This window comes from Macrobrachium rosenbergii, chromosome 25 (assembly GCF_040412425.1).
Source record: "Macrobrachium rosenbergii isolate ZJJX-2024 chromosome 25, ASM4041242v1, whole genome shotgun sequence".
Lineage (NCBI taxonomy): Eukaryota > Metazoa > Arthropoda > Malacostraca > Decapoda > Palaemonidae > Macrobrachium > Macrobrachium rosenbergii.
In genome coordinates this window covers 45,018,047-45,032,810 of record NC_089765.1, presented here as the reverse complement: position 1 = coordinate 45,032,810, position 14,764 = coordinate 45,018,047, and the positions used below count along the sequence as shown (strand labels likewise).

The window sequence follows — 14,764 nt, the reverse complement described above, 5'->3', positions numbered from 1 at the left end:
TTTGAATGTCGATAACTTTAGTTTTGAGAAAACGATATTTTTTTTTTTCTCTGTGTATTTATTTGCTTGCCGTTACACAGTTTGATGTTTTATGACATAATGAAAAGCCAAAAAAAAATAGACCTGCAAAGTAATATAACTTCGCTAAATGAAGCTAAATGAAGCGAGTGTCAAAACACGGCTGAGGTTGGCCAGAGCGACGTATTACTTAGTCAAGCTCTGAGCTGCTACTGACTGACTGCCACTGACTGCCCTGCGGCAATCCTGTCTTTTCGTTGATGCGTACTATGTCCACAGGGTTGCCATAGATCGCATTAGATATTATTTCATAGCTAAAAGGAAATTACCACCGATATACTGACAATATCATTACATTATATGAAAAATGTAATTTGACTATGATAGGTTACTGTTTTGTTTATAACTTCTAACTGTGGCGAACTTTTAAATAAAACTTTCTGAGAAGATAGTCAGGATATGTATGATGCCATAAATAAAATATCCCAGAAAATTTTATTTCCGATTTTTTCGTCAAACGCTCCCCTTAAGACAAAGACAACTGCGAAGGTGGAGAGAGAGGAGCCGAAGGTTGAAAAGTCTCAGGAAACAGATCCTTAAGAAAAAAGCCAGAGTCTGAAAATCAGAGGAAGAAGAAGACGAAAGAAGTTTCTCTTCATACAAAGGCTGTGACGAAAGAGGATGTTCTTCCGCAGCTGGCGGGTCTTGAGTGAGTGGTGAAAGTAGTTCCGATTCGCCGATACGTAAGCGGGAACTCCCGCGAACGAAGAAGACGTCAACTAGAGTACGTATAGTAAACATAAAAAATGTGGAACGCTTCACGATTAGCGTGTCATCCTTGCGCAGGAGCCATGCTAATCTTCTCTGTATCGTTCCAATTTTAGAATATGTACTGCCGAAGCAAGTACTGGCTAAATTAAGGACATCAGATGTTGAAGCGGGTAGTTGTGCGACATGATGAACAACTGGAGCGGCGTCAACACAAGACTTGAAGCTATACGGCGAAGCGAGCGGAGCGTCATGGCGTGACGCGAGAGGCTTCGTGGCAAGTACTAGAAGAGAGTTACAGCGTGGGCGCGCGCGAAGCGTCATGGCTAAGCGCGGCGTCAAGGTGAGGCGGCGTGAAGCGTGAGAAGCGCACGAAGAGCAAGACGCGCTCCTGGCGCGAGACAAGAGAAAAGGCCAACACCTCAACTCGGGGAAGACGAATATGAAGCCACTAAACACTCTCTCTAGACGACAGACGCTCTGTATCGTTCCCGAAGCAGGAGACGAAGGTGAAAGTTTGTACCTCTTAACAGGCAGATTCGACTCTGAAAGGTTCATGAGAGCATCCAGCTGTTGTTGCAAACCCAACAAAATCTTACGCGTTGGAGAAGCCACTCTCTCGGGAGAAGGGATGAACCTGAGAGAAGGAAAAGGGCGAGAGACGTATACTTCCTTCCACAGGGGAAGAAGCTCTAGCCCTTGCCTTAGCGCGACAGGGGGGTCGAGTAGAGTGATCATTCGAAAAACACTTTATTCCCTTCTGCAGAGGAATATCCACGCAACTTTCGGGGAAGAGTACAAACGTCTAGAGGAAGAGGACGTGAAGCGTCCTCTCCTCTAAGCTTCTCTTAAGAGGGCGAGAGTCCAACCGAGAGCTCCAACCCCGTGGCGGGGAGGACGTGTCGGAGGACGAGAAGCAATCCTTCAGGAGGATGCGTGCCTGAGCACGATCCCTGGCAGCCTGGGTAGCGTCATCAGGACCTGCCGAAGGGACGCCAGATCGGTGGGAAGCCCCGTAACCCTCATGCGGCTTTCGACATGCCCCTCCCTGGTCCTGGGAGTTCGACAGAGGTCCAGGCCTAGAGGCATTATAGGGCCGATCTGACGCCCCCTCCACAACACTAGGGGCACTAGCACTAACACTATGCGTTTGAATTGCATTCACTTTAGTTTCAAGAGCACGCATTGACTCCACACGAGAGCCAGGGAATTACCTTCTGCAGCAACAAACTACAGGGTTAGTAATAAATTACTACAGGGTTACTAGTAGGAGAAAACCCTGACTGTCCAACTAAGGATGCACTCTAGGAGGAAGATTTCCTCAGCCTATCACGCCCAATTTAAGCATATAGGCTTCATATTTCTTCCACTCACCCTCAGACAATCCCACACAATCATTACCGATTATCATAGAGCATTGAACACCCTTACATATCATACATAAAGAGTGAGGAACTATCAAAGTCTTCGATAGCCTCACCTTACATTCACCCAAGCTACATACTCGATAGCTAGAGGTAAGACATCTTAATTATAAGAAAAGTCAAAAGCAAAATAAAAAACGGTCCACAAAGAGCGTATGCCAAGTCACAGATCCAGTCGAATACCAAAAACAACCAAAATACTTCAAGTGACAACAATTTGAAATCCAAAGGCGGAGGAACTGTCAACAGGTGTTGACAGTCCGGCGACAGAGAAAATCTGAATAGAAAATGGGAATGGTTCCTGATACCGCCTCCCAGCGGCGGGAATGGGTACTAACCACCTGGCCGGCCACTGCGTGTGCCGCGAAATTTGAAATTCTGTCGGACCTTCGGAGAATACAGCTATATATATATCTGGCAGGTAAGTCTCATGAACAAAAGTCTGTCTGATAAAAAGGAATATATAAACCTGACCATTCTTCCACATATGCCCATCTTGTGCAATTGTTTCATGATGCCAATTCTCCAGGTAGTGTCATATGCTTTCTCCAAGTCAAAAAAATATGCCAATGGTCTGACACTTTTGGCGAATCCTTGCTGGATTTGGTTGGTCAGCCTCAGCAAGGGATCAAGGGTGGAGCGGTTTTTTCTGAAACCAAATTGAAATGGCGATAGTAATCCTTTGGTCTCCAGGTGCCAAACCAGTCTAGTATTTATCATTTTCTCCATCAGCTTACATACACAGCTGGTAAGAGCTATTGGTCTATAGCTGGTGGCTTGGGAAGCATCTTTATTAGGCTTTTTAACTGGGACAATTATGGATATTTTCCAGTCCTTGGGTAAAATTCCAGTTTCCCATATTTTGTTTATAATCTTCAGTAAATATTTTTGGCATCATCTGGGAGGTGTTTCAGCATTTCATATATGATTGTATCCTCACCTGGAGCTGTGGATTCACTTGAGGAGAGCGCCTCACGAAGTTCTCTTAGGGAAAATTTGTAGTTGTATGGTTCAGATTTTCCTGAATCAAACTTCAGACACATTTCAGAATTCCTAATTCTTTGAAATTCTGGAGAATAATTGTTAGGGCTGGAAACTTTAGAAAAGTGTTTTCCTAGCTCATTGGCAACTTCAGTGGGCTCTGTGATTAGAGTGTCATTTATTTTTAACGAGGGCAATGGTGACGCTACAAATTTTCCACTCAGTTTCCTTATTTTGCGCCACACCACTCTTAGTGGGGTCTTGGAGTTTATTCCATTAATATAGTAAAGCCAACATTCTCTTTTGGCTTTCTTATAAAAGCGCGCTGCTTGGCTAAAGCACGTTTGTAGATTAATTTAGACTGAGGGGAGCCACTAGTTTTGTAACGTCTGTAGCATTTCCTAGTCACTTTTCTCAGAATACCACATGTCTTATTCCACCAGGGAACTGCAGGTCTACGAGGTTTGCCTTTTGTTTTGGAATCGAGCTTTCAGCACTCTTCAAAGTAGATTCAATAAAGTAATCATAGGCATCTAGATGAGAATGAAAGGACTCAAACTCCCTATCTAGATTGACACCCTTACTAAATTTATCCCAGTCTGCGTCCTCTACCTTCCACTTAGGTAAAACTTCAGATGGAGCATTCAGAGCATATTTCAAATGGATCGGGTAGTGATCACTTCCATTTAAATCTTCATTAACAGACCAATTAAAATCAAGGTGGATACTAGTTGAAGAAATACTAAGGTCCAGTGCAGAGAAATGATTATCGTGAATGTTGTGGAAAGTCATTGACCCATTATTATACAGGGTAACATCATTCCTGTCAATAAGGTCTTCGATTAATTTCCCTTTACTATCTAAAAACCGACTTCCCCAAAGGGGATTGTGGGCATTAAAATCACCTAGCAAAAGTAAAGGAGCTGGAAGTTGGTCAATTAACGACTGAATATCTCCAATGTTAAAATCAAGGTCTGGTGGAAGGTATAAGGAGCAGATTGTTATCCTCTTTTCCAAAATGACTGAAATAGCGATAGCTTGTAGTGTTGTATTTAATTGTATTGTGGAGTGCTGTAGAGATTTATTAATAATAATTGCAGCACCTCCATGGGCACGATCACCAATTGGGGGATATGATTTAAATATTGAATAATTTAGTCCAGGATTATAAACAGAGTTGCCTAACATTGTTTCCTGTAGGCATATAATCCCTGGATTAACTTCATGCATTAAAACTTTAAGGTCTTCTGTACGGGCTCTGAGACCTTTACAGTTCCACTGAAGAATATCGAGCAAGAATGCTAAGGTGGTAAAATGTGCTACTTCCCACTCCTTGGAGGAAGTACTGTTCCTAGGGTGGAGTGGGAAATTCTCCTTTATAAGAGATTGTTTTCTTAATCCCTTTTCATCTGAATTGGTGTTCAGGGTCTTTGGTTGATCTTCATATTTTTTATTATGAACCTGATCAGAATTATTGCTGTGGTTCTGTGCACCACTAATCCTATTTGTCTTAGGGCGGCAAGACTGAATTGAACTCAGATGTTTTTGTTCTGAAACTACTTTTGGAACCACCTTTCTAGGAGGAGAGATGTCTTCCAAAACACTGAACCCATTTGAAGTTTTTATTATAAAATTATCATTATTTGGGGAACTATTTCTTGTGCGTTTCTTGGTAGTTGCAACCGTAGTTTTATTATTATTTTTGTTTGTGGCTGTGGCGATTGATGGCTCTGAACTAGCTCTATCTAATTGGGATTGTTCCTTTAGCTTATTTTGGTTTGAAGTATTTTCAGAATATTTTCCTGAATTATTGGCCGATTTTGGCACCCTTATTTTTGGAGATGAATCGACAGCTGTGGATGTGGTGGAAGATAAATTTTCTGTGCTTTTGGAAGTACAATTTTTGCTACTGGACTTCAAAGCACTTGCCGACAAAAAGTTTCTCACCAGTTTGGAGATTTTCATTATTATTTATGGTTCGAGAAATACCAGGTTTGTGATATCTTCCATCAGACACAGTTATTGGTGGCCTTACATTGTTGGAAGTTTTCATAAGTTTTATTACAGAAGCATACGTAGTGTTGGCACTTTTGTTTGCCCCCATTACCGTGCGCTTTGCTTCACTAATGCTAATATGTTCATTATCTGCCACTGCCAACACGTCTTGTTCAAATTTATATCTGGACAAGCCCTAGAGTTTGGTGTGTGATCACCCTTGCAAAGAAAACAGTATCGGGCTGCTTTGCAATCATCAAAATTATCGTGCTCTGCAGAGCACACAGGACATCTTTTATTGTTATCGCAAGAGTTTTGAATGTGGCCATATTCAAAGCATTTACGACACTGTCTAGGACTTCTTTTATATTTTTAACTTGCATCCTCTCATGGCCAACAATGATGGTATCAGGTAGGTAATTGGAGGAGAAGGTTAAAGGATAGCTGCATCACCACCCAGTTTTTACATGAGATACACAAGGAGGGCATCGATGGAGAATCTCCTCCTCTTTAAAAACATGCAGATCTTTTGAGTAAACTACTCCTTTCAGTGTATTAAAGAATCTGTGAGATGAAATAGATTCAATATTTCCACTTTCAGGAGGTTTAAAGTTAGCTAACAGAACTGCTTGAGTCTCATTTCCAGCTTTTATTAGAAGATTCTTTCCATACCGTTTCAAATTTCCAATGGGAATGGAACCAACCTTGCTCTCAATGCAGTCAGCAGCTTTTATCAAATTTTCCCTCCCTCCTTGTAGATAGCAACATGCCATAGCCAGGGGGAGGAAGAGCTCTGGTACATGGGACTGGTCCATGTTCTTCAGCCTTTGGAACAAAGTCAAATGGCTCATCATTCAAGTTTTTCACTGAAAACACTTTCGTGCTGACAACTGAGTCATTTAGAATGTGGCCATGGAGTCTCTGTTGTGCCTCACTAGCTTCCAAGGGAGAGGAAAATTTGATAAAAGCACAAAATGACTGCTTATCTTTTCTAGAACTAATTTAATTCTTTCCACTTTGCCGAATTGCTTCACTACACTGTATAAACATTCGTAATCTAATGATAAGTTTACATTAGTGCAATAAAGGACCCTATTATTTGAATCAAATCCACCAGATTTATTAACACCCTGGTGTCTCAGTGTTTGGTTCTGTCCAACAGCCAAGCCCGTATCCATGTTCATGCCAGAAAAGTCGTTGCCAGTGCCGTTAAGTCATCGGATCCAGGGAGGGAGAACTAGAAGCCAAATCCATAAGTTTAAACCAGTCCACATGCAAAGGTCCAAAAAGTGCACACCCGACACCCAAGAGCCCCGCACAGACCCGACAGCATATCAAAAGGACAAACTGGGCAGCTCCACTGCTCAGCTTCCCCACCCCAACACACTCCCAAAGCCCACGAAGAGACCCCAAGCTGCCAAGCATGCACACATCAGACCACCACACACAAACTGGTTCATCCACCCACCCAAAACTGCTTGGTCATATCAAGAAAGTATCGTAGATCAGTCAGGTATTCGCATTCTCCACCAATGGCACAAGTGAGAGTTGACTCCCAACAGTCCACCCCATACCCTACCCTTTCAGGATAGCACCAGTACGCTTGCAGTGGCCCAGGTATAAGCCAATCCGCCTGCTGGGAGTTCTGCCCCACTAATGGGGACTGACTCCCCACTCCAACCGTACTCGTGGGCTTCCGGACAAAAGCCAGGAGTCCCACCTCAAAAACCAGCCCCTGGATTCCGATGGGCTGATCCCCAGAGATGGTTCCGCCCTCAAGATAGCAGTGGGAAAAATCCCATCACCATCTCTTAGGTCCAAACTATCTCGGTGGCGACTCAACCACCACAACTCCCACAATTAGCTTGAATGCGAACCCCTTCCAAAAACGATCCCTTCTCAGACTCACCTAAGCAGTAAAATTTTGCGAATGTGGAAATGTCCACGCCATTTAAACCAAAAACTATGTAGGATGATTCGTCAGGACCCGGGCCCAAAGGCCAGGGTCCCTTAGCCCCTCACCTCGTCAAGGCGTCCTACTCGAGGGGATGATGGCTGATAGCCTGAACTTCGCTCACTCTCTTCGCCGTCGCCAGAGCAGTGAGGAAGACCGTCTTTCTAGTAACATCCCTAAAAGATGCAGATTGAGAGGCTCAAAGGACTGGACATTAAAAACTTGAGCACAACGTCCAAATTCCAAGTAGGAGGAATTGGCCGAGGAACCTTAGATGTCTCGAAAGACCTCAAGAGATCGTGGAGGTCCTTATTGTCAGACAAATCCAGTCCTCTGTGTCTGAAAACAGTAGAAAGCATGCTCCGATAACCTTTGATAGTCGGAACTGCTAACTTGAGTTTTTCTCTTAAATAAAGGAGAAAATCAGCGATCTGGCTCACAGTGGTCGAGGAAGAGGAAAAACCCTTCTTTCTGCACCAACCCCTGAAGGTTGCCCACTTCGCTTGATATACTCTGATAGAGGAAGATCTTCTGGCTCTAGCGATGGCCCGTGCCACTTGGCCAGAAAACCCCCTCGCTCTGACCAATTTCTCGATAGTCTGAATGCAGTCAGGTTCAGAGCGGGGAGGTTTTGATGATATCTCGCGAAGTGGGGTTGTCTGAGCAGATCTGCTCTCATAGGTAGGGTCCTAGGAACGTCTACCAACCAGAAGAGAATCTCCGAGAACCAGTGGTTGAAGGCCAAAACGGGCGATTAGAGTCATCCTCGTACCCCTTGTGAGGCCGAGAACATGCGAAAAATCACTTCTCCCAGAATTTTGAACGGGGAAAGGCATATACGTCCATCCCGTCCAATCCCAGAGAAGAGCATCTATCGCCACTGCCCCCGGGGCCAGTACAGGGGAGCAGTATAGTGGGAGCCTCACCGTTCTTGAGGTCGCGAAGAGATCCACAAGAGGGCGACCCCAAAGTTTCCAGAGATCTTGGCAAACCTCCTGATGAAGGGTCCATTCCATCGGCAGAAGTTGATGGCGCCGACTGAGCAGGTCTGCTCGAACATTTTCGACCCCTGCAACAAATCTTGTGAGAATTGAAATGTTGCGAGCATGAGCCCAAAGAAGAATCTCTCTTGCAAGGCCGAACAGGGAACGAGAGTGTGTTCCGCCCTGTTTCTTGAGGTAAGCCAACGCCATAGTGTTGTTCGAGTTTACCTGAACAACACGATTGGAAACTTGGACCTCGAAGAATTGGAGGGCTAAAAAGATCGCCGCCAACTCTTTGATGTTGATGTGCCAGGACACCTGTTCCCCTCTCCAGGTTCCTGACACTTCTTTTCCCCTAGTGTTGCCCCCCAACCCGCTGATGACGCGTCGGAAAACAACACTAGGTCGGGGCTCAGAAGCTTGAGGGAGATCCCTTTTCCCAACTTCGCAGGATCGAGCCACCACTTCAGGCACTCTTTTATGGAAGGAAGAATCCTCAATTCCTCTTCCAAGTCTTCCTTGTTTTGCCAGTTCTCCAACAGATAGAACTGAAGAGGCCTGAGATGCAGTCTTCCCAGAGAAACAAACTTCTCCAGCGAGGAAATGGTCCCCAGCAGACTCATCCATTCCCTTACCGAGCATGTTTCCTTCCCCAAGAAGGCCGAGACTTTTTCGCAGCATTGAAGCTGCCGTTCTTGCGATGGAGACGCTAGAAAAGCCGCTGAATTCATCTGAATCCCCAGATATACAATGGACTGTGAGGGGATCAGCTGCGACTTTTCTACATTGACCAGAAGTCCCAGGGACTTCACGAGTTCCAGTGTTAACTGAAGGTCCTCCAGACACCTTTGTTTCGACGACGCACGAATCAACCAGTCGTCCAGGTAAAGAGAGATCCTGACGCCCGACAGGTGCAACCACATCGCTACGTTCTTCATAAGAAGCGTAAACACCCTCAGGGCTGTGCTGAGTCCAAAGCAGAGAGCCCTGAACTGGTAAGTCTTGCCCCCCAAGACAAACCGGAGAAACTTCATCGAACACGGATGAATAGGAATGTGGAAGTAAGCATCTTGGAGATCCAACGATACCATCCAATCCCCGGGACGAAGGGCTCCTAGTATTGACTGAGACGTCTCCATCTTGAACTTGTCCTTCAGGACAAAGTCGTTCAGCCTGCTGACGTCCAAGACGGGTCTCCAGCCTCCTGAATGTTTCGGGACTAGAAACAGCCTGTTGTAAAATCCCGGGGATTTTGTGTCTAAGACCTGCTCCACTGCTCTCTTCTCGAGCATCTGTTCGAGTAGGTCGAACAGAATTTTCTGCTTGGCAGGATGGTAATTGGGAGACAGATCTCTGGGGGTTGAAGACAATGGAGGAAGAGCCAGAAAAGGAATTAAGTAGCCTCTCTCTACCACTTGGAGGGACCAAGCGTCTGCCCCTCTCTCTCTCCAGGCTTGGGCAAAATGAAGAAGCCTGGCTCCTACTGGTGTCTGGAGGTGAAAGGAGTCACTTGCCACCTCTCTTGGAGGTGACTTTGCCTTTAGGGAAACCTCTCCCTCGAGGCGCGGGTCTCGTGAAACTCCCCATGGAAGCTCCTCCACGAAAGGGCTGCTTCTTCTTAGCCGGCTGTGGAAAAGAAGAGGACGATGATGGTGCTAAAGGACGCTTAGAGGACCTGGAAAGGAGGTCTTGAGTTGCCTTCTCTTGAAGGCTGGCAGCGATATCTTTAACCAAGGTCTGGGGAAAGAGATGGCTTGAGAAAGGAGCGAACTGTAGCTCTCCCTTCTGCGTTGGTGAAACAGACTTCGCAGAGAAAGAACAAAACAATGCCCTCTTTTTTAAAAGGGCCGACGAAAACTGAGAAGCAAGTTCTTCTGAGCCATCCCTGACGGCCTTGTCCATGCACAGCAGTACACTGGACAGCTCCCCCAGACTAATGGAACTCGGACTAGTAGTCTTTGTGTGTAAAACTCCCAGACACCAGTCCAAGAAGTTAAAGACCTCAACAGTCCTGAAGAGTCCTTTAAGATGGTGGTCCATTTCAGTAAGAGTCCAAGAAACCTTAGAAGAGGACAAGTGAGATCTTCTAGAGGCGTCAACAAGACTCGCAAAGTCCCCTTGAGAAGTCGAGGGAACTGTCAAACCAATATCCTCACCTGTCTCATACCAAATGCCTGCTTTGCCGGACAAACGTGAAGGAGGCAATTTTTTAAAAGAAGTCTTTCCTTGGTTTTTCTGGCAGTCATCCAATCCTGGACTTTCTTGAATGCCCTCTTGGTAGAGAAAGACTTCTTCATCTTAAGAAAACCAGGAGTTCTCGCTTTAGACGAAGCCAACTGTGAAGGAGGAGAGCGAGGAGCCGAAGGTTGAAAGGTATCAGGAAACAGATCCTTAAGCAAAAAAGTCAGAGTCTGATAATCAGTAGAAGCAGAAGACGAAGGGTGTTTCTCTTCGTCCAAGGGCTCTGACGGAAGGGGTTCTTCTTCCTCAGCTGGCAGGTCTAGAGTGCGAGGTGGAAGGAGACCCGACTCGCCGATACGCAAGCGGGACCTCTCGTGTTTAGAAGAAGTCGTGGCTAAATCCTGAAGAACGTCAGAAGTCGAAGCGGGAAGTTGAGCGTCATGAAGCACTGCAGGTGTGGCGTCAACGTAAGAAGAGCGTGAAGTGATAAAGCGAGGCGTGCGAGGAGCGTCCTGGCTGGAAGCGCGCGCAGCTCCATGGCTGGATACGGGAAGAGCTTCACGGTGTGGCACGCGCGAAGCGTCCTGGTTGGGAGCGCGCCGAGAGTCAAGGTGAGGCGCGCGTGAAGCGTGAGGAGCGCGCGAAGCGCGAGACACGCGCTCCTGGCGCGTAACAAGAGAAACGTCCAACTCTTCAAATCGGGGAAGACGAGTAGGAAGCCCCTTTATACCTTCTTTAGGTGAAAGACGAGAAGCCTCATGCGATTTAGCAGACGAAGAAGACGAAGCAGGTGACGAAGGCGAAGGCCTGGACTTCTTAACAGGCAGATGCAAATCCTTGCGACGAGGCCTGTCCTTTCTACAGTCCATGAGAGTATGCAGCTGTTGTTGCAAGCCCAACAAAATCTGACGTGTTGGAGAAACAGCTCTCTTGGGAGAAGGGCTGAACCTGCGAGAAGGAGAGGGGAGAGGAGACGTCTTCTTCCTTCTCACCGGAGAATAAGCTCCAGCCCTTGCCTTAGCGCGACTGGGGTGTCGAGCAGCGTCATCATCCGTAGCACATCGAAACTTCTTCTGCGGAGGAACATCCCCAAAACTTTCAGGGGAAGGGCACAAAACGTCTAGAGGAAGAGGACGTGAAGCGTCCTCTCCTCTCAAGCTTCTCTTAAGAGGGCGAGAGTCCAACCGAGAGCTCCAACCCTGACGTGGGGAGGACGTGTCGGAGGACGAGAAGCAATCCTTATGGATGCGTGCCCGTGCACGATCCCTGGCAGCCTGGGTGGAGTCATCAGGACCTGCCGAAGGAACGTCAGATCGGTGGGAAGTCCCCGTAACCTTCATGCGGCTTTCGACATGGCCCCTCCCTGGATCCTGGGAGTTCGGCAGAGGTCCAGGCCTAGAAGCATTATAGGGCCGATCTGACGCCCCCTCCACAACACTAGGGGCACTAACACAAACAACACTTTGCGCTTGAAGGGCATTCACTTTGGTTTCAAGAGCGCGAATTGACTCTAACACGAGAGCCAAGGTATTACTTTCTGCAGCAACAACCTCAGGGCCCGAAGGCAACACTACAGGGTTAGGACTAAAAACTACAGGGTTACTAACATGAGAAATCCCTGACTGTCCGTCTACAGATGCACTCCTGGAGGAAGACCTCCTCAACCTATCACGCTCCAATTTTCGCATATAGGATTCATACTTCTTCCACTCCCCTTCAGATAATCCCTCACAATCATTACAACGAATATCCATAGAACATTCCATACCCCTGCATTTCATACATAAAGAGTGAGGATCTGCCGAAGCCTTCGATAGCCTCACCTTACAATCACCCAAGCTACAGACACGATAGCTAGAGGAAGACATCTTATTTAAAGAAAAGTCAAAATGCAAAATCAAAAACAGTCCAGAAAAGCGTATGCCAAGTCACAGATCCAAGTCGAATACCAAAAAACAACCAAAATACTCAAGTGACAACAGATTTCGAAATCCAAATGGCGGGGAAACTGACAACAGGTGTTGACAGTCCGGAGACAGAGAAAATCTGAATAGAAAATCGGAATGGTTCCTGATGCCCGCCTCCCAGCGGCAGGAATGTGTACTAACCACCTGACCGGCCACTGCGTGTGCCGCAAATTTTGAAATTCTGTCAGACTTCGGAGATTACAGCTATATATATATCTGACAGGTAAGTCTCATGAACAAAACCTATGTTTGCAAGGAAAGCTGGAAGGTCTTCCAGTCCTGAACACACAGGGATAAACTGCCTGAAGAAACGTTTCTTGTGTAGCTGCTAAAGGAGGCTGGGTCAAGGAGAACTCTTCTCGATGCCTCAGAAGCAGAGCTATCAAGTTGGGTGAAAGGCGAAGTCTTCCAGCATTTGTCTGTAACTTGGAGTGAGCAATGCTTGTGAACCCCTAGTGAAACAGACAAATACAGAAGGAAAACCGTAGATATCGATTTTTCCCAAAAAACAGCATGCCTCACCGTAGCAGCCACTGGGTCTGGTACGAAGGAGTGAGAAAACTACCGACTTTGTTATGTCGGGAGGCAACAGAAGGACGGTAGGGGTCTCTCAGTCAAGCAGTCTCTTCATGAATCTTCGTGAGGAAAAGAGTAGAGAGCACATTCTGTCCTGATCACTCAAACCCAAGGCTGAGCTTGCCTACCAATAAATCCCCACTGGGAATGTATCTGGCTAATTGAGCCATCGAGTGCACTATAGAACACTCGAGTACCTGCAAATGTTGACAGATGAGACAAGAGGAAAAAACGATTCCCTCTTGTTTGTCAACGTATGCCACTGCTGTGCGTTTGTTATTCAACGAAAACATTGAGCGCCGCACAACTCATCCTGAATTCTCGGAAGGCCAAAATGCTGCCTTGAGTTCAGGATGTTGATGAGAAGGTACTAATCATCTCAGTCACACACCTGCAAGGATGTGAGGAGAATATGCAAGTATATTCAAAGGTTCCTTCAATCAAGCATTAGCCTAACTCTTTCCTCATACTTCAAAGAGGAAAGAAGGATGGAGGACTGGAAGCAGACCTCCTTCATTCTCCATCATGGGGAAGCTTCTGCAAGAGGACAGGCTACCAAGACGACTAGCTCTAGCCAGGCTGGCATAAATTGCCGAGACCCAAGGGAAATAGATACTTCTCCTGAAGGAATCCATTCCCAGGCCTCAGCAATGTTGCTGCCAGGTCCAGAGTCTCAATAAGTACTGTACTGTATCACTCCCTCCAGGCATCTGCAGTACGAGAACTTCTACCCAATCAATACTTCTTTCTCTCTTCCCTTCTGCCCTCCTCCCTTATGGAATAGAGGGTGGAAAGAGACACAGTTATGAGCACTTTCCCAGAAGGAAGAAGAGGGCTATGTGTTTCGCGATCTTTTTCCGAAGCTTGGGACTTCTTAGGAGTTCAGGGGGGCTGACTTTAACTCAAGGTCGAGCCGAGATGACTAAGACCCAAAGGTCTTGGCCACTGTCCAAAGGACAAGGCAGTGCCCTGGTAGAATCCTTGATTACTGCAGTATCTGGCAAATCTCTGAAAGAGAATGGCAGAACCAAGTAAAGGTTCGTTCTTAAGGGTCGAGCCAACTAGGGACTTATGAAACCAGAAATCCGAATTAGGACAAAGTCCTTCTTAGCACCATAATTGCCCACAGAATGCCATCTGGTATAGGAGGGCCCGCCCCCAGACAGGACCAGTCTCCAGAGGGCCAGGTTCTTTCCAGGAATGGTCATATCCGAGGAGAGAAAGCCTGAAAGTGAAGGATCATGGATCCATCAGGAGACTGTCAGGGGAAACCAGCAGGTGTCCTCCAAGATTGCCGCCTCTCGTTGTGGAAGAGAATACCCTTCAAAGCAAGGAGAAGCACAGAGAGAACCCAGTCTGGATGAAGCAGTCAGAACAACCTGCGGTTGGCAAGACCCTCCAAGGCAAGAAGAATTCGTACTCTGTCGAGGCAGGGGAGAAGCTTGGTGTCTCGACCTGAATGAACTCCTTGTCCGAAGAAAAGTATTCATCTGGTTGAGAACGCTCTCGGAAGCAAGGACCGCAGTGGCCTCCAACACTCTCGGCCCCTCAGGAACTGCAAGGGTTGCGAGTGATGAAGATTATTCATTGGGGGTGCCACGGTCCTGTCCCGGGGATCCTCGCGCTGACGAATTGGTGCGAAGTTCTCAAAAAAACGAGGGCGATTGCGACTTGAAGAAGGAGACCCTCACTGCTTCCGAAGCATGAAACTCCTGCACCTCTCCCCTTGGAGGGAGACCTTGACAGATCCCATGAAACCCTCCTTGGCTACCTGGTTGTACTACGAGACAATTGGGGGACCAACACCCAAAGCACGTCAGGCAGCAGAGTTCTGAAGACAAATTCGTCGGAGCTCTCTCTCTGTCCGTCTCGTGCCTCTCAGAGCAACCAAGAGGAAAAGAGAACAGGTGAGGAGAA

General features: G+C 46.7%; 1 protein-coding gene and 1 non-coding gene across 4 annotated transcripts in view; both read right to left on the bottom strand.

Annotated features, from left to right (window-relative positions):
• The window catches only part of Dbp45A (putative ATP-dependent RNA helicase Dbp45A), a 186,875-nt gene that overhangs the window by 166,729 nt on the left and 5,382 nt on the right, over positions 1-14,764 (bottom strand). The window lies entirely within an intron of this gene.
• LOC136852651 (U6 spliceosomal RNA) lies at positions 821-926 on the bottom strand. The gene has a single exon (XR_010857208.1). It is a non-coding gene; the product is annotated as a U6 spliceosomal RNA (small nuclear RNA).